Genomic DNA, 2500 nt, shown 5'->3' on the forward strand with positions numbered 1-2500 from the left:
GATTGGTCGGCAGTGTCCGTGAACACAGACCTGTACTTGGGCACAATCAGGAAGTCAGTCGACTCCCTGGTGACCAAGTTCCAGGACGAGCTCAAGAAGTTGCATGGCAAAGGTGAGCTAATCCATCAATCACAACTCTCCCCTCTCGTCCAATCAAATGTGCCCTTTGGGGGGTCATGTGATTCACAACTCTCCCCTCTCATCCAATCAAATGAGCCCTTTGGGGGTCATGTGATTCACACCTTGATATAGACAGGAGAGTCAGTGACTTTGAACAGACGGGGGCTAGATGCCTCACAGAGTGCCAGCAATGTCAACAGCTACTGATTGACAGCAACACATGGCCAATCAGGCAGCAGCTTAGCACTTAGCACTTAGCACTTGTTTACCTGATGGTGTCACGTGTGACTATGCCAGAAATTGACTCTGACCGCTGAAAAATGTCTCTCCTTCTGAACAGAACTTGGGAAGCTCCAGAACTACGCAAGTAAGCACTCTCCTTCCTTGTTTCTTAGAGGGGTATGTGGATAAGCAATCATAAACTCTTGAACTATTTACATTACACAAAAGATAGTGAAGTCGTCAGAAGGTTGCAACTATCTTTCCTTTTTTCCTATTCTGTGCTTCCTCTCCCATTGTCTGCCCCGCTCCTATTCAAAGTCAAAGTCAAAGTAGTCAAAGTAGCTTTATTTGTCAATTACTTCAAATGTCAAGACATACAAAGTATTCGAAAAAACGTTTCCCACTCTCCTACGGTGAAACATATAAGTGCACAGGCACAACAGAGAGGACATACAAACATACAGACAAGACATTACATAATACAAGTAGAACATAGAGATGAACATGTAGCAGCATAAGTTAGCTATTTCGAACCTCCCTGATGTTATGAAACCCCTATGTCTCGCTCCCTGTTCATGTGCTTTCCTCAATTTCCACCCACTTTTCCCAGATGAGGTGCTCCTGGACCCGGTCACCGCCCAGCGCAACCTGACCGTGTCGGAGGACGGCCGGCAGGTGCGCTACGAGGAGCACCGCAGCACCCACGGCTCCGACAGCCCCCGCCGCTTCAGCCCGGCCCTCTTCGTGCTGGGCCGCGAGGGCATGGCGTCCGGCCGCCACTACTGGGAGGTGGACGTGGGCCGCAAGACGTCCTGGACCCTGGGCGTGGCCCGCTCCTCCGCCCGCCGCAAGGGCGAGATCCGGCTGACCCCGGAGGGCGGGTTCTGGTGCCTCTGGCTGAAGGACGGTCAGATGAAGGCCCTGGCCACCAGCCGGGTCGCCCTGGAGGTCCAGGCCCCGCCGCAGAAGGTCGGGGTCTTCCTGGACCACGAGGCGGGCGTGGTGTCGTTCTACGACGCCAGGGCGCAGACGCACCTCTACACGTTCCACAGCTCCTTCGACGGGGGGGAGAACCTGCACCCCATCTTCAGCCCGTGCCCCAACCAGGACGGGAAGAACGGAGCGCCCCTGGCTCTGACCACAGTCAAGCATGGATGAGTCCGAAAACACTGGACCACACACACACACACACACACTCACACACACACACACACACACACTGGACTCTTCCTGGGTGAAGGCTCTGACCGCAGTCAAGCATGGATGAGTCTGAAACACTGGACCACACACACACACACACACACACACACACACATACACACATACAGCCTTCTCTCCTCTTCAGCATCTACCCAACACACACACACACACACAAACACACACACACACACACACACACACACACACACACACACACACACACACACACTGGACTCTTCCTGGGTGGAGGGACTCATCCATATATTAAATGACAAACTGAATGGATTCCTTGCCTGTGCACTCTTTGGATATGGACTTTGGGATTTTGACACACTGTCATACCTACGGAGAACACTAGGGCTGACAGATTATAAACTGCACTTGCATTTATCCCTAGCTTCAACACTGGTAATGTGGGAGAAGGGCTTTCGAAGGAGGTGATATGAGGTGAATATGAGCATCTCATGACACAAAGTAAAGAATATTTTGTCCTGAAATGGCTCTCACTACTGTGAATACTTTATACTTACTGCAGTCATTACCAAAAATCAAGACCTGTTTTTATAATATGGTGACGGGCTATGAACTTATTGTGTGCAAGTTAAGTCTTACCAATGATTCCCCATTTTGCTATGACCTCTACTGTAATGTTTTTGCTCCATGTGTGAGGATCACAATCACATGACTATTACACTATAACATCAATCACATGACTATTACATTATAACATCAATAACATCAATCACATGACTATTACACTATAACGTCAACATTTGGCAAACCTTACGGAATCACAAATGATCATCTTAAGTAGCATACAAAAGTGTGTATATTTTATTGAATTATCTTTTCTTTTTTCCAGATATTATACTGTTGAATGCACAATGTTGTATTTAATAAGGGCTATACTGGACTGGATTGTACTGAACTTTTTTCCATTTATTAAAATAAACTTTTT

At 48.2% G+C, this 2500-nt stretch overlaps 1 pseudogene across 1 annotated transcript in view; it reads left to right on the top strand.

Annotated features, from left to right (window-relative positions):
• LOC308382348 overlaps positions 1 to 2500 on the top strand; it is a 27987-nt pseudogene that overhangs the window by 14744 nt on the left and 10743 nt on the right. The window contains exons 7-10 of the transcript XR_013969098.1: positions 1 to 112; positions 461 to 487; positions 953 to 1490; positions 1940 to 1950. The exon at positions 1 to 112 is cut by the window's left edge and continues 36 nt beyond it. The product of XR_013969098.1 is annotated as an uncharacterized misc_RNA (transcript). The remainder of the gene's footprint in view (positions 113 to 460; positions 488 to 952; positions 1491 to 1939; positions 1951 to 2500) is intronic.

This window comes from Sprattus sprattus (assembly GCF_963457725.1).
Source record: "Sprattus sprattus genome assembly, chromosome: 21".
NCBI lineage: Eukaryota > Metazoa > Chordata > Actinopteri > Clupeiformes > Clupeidae > Sprattus > Sprattus sprattus.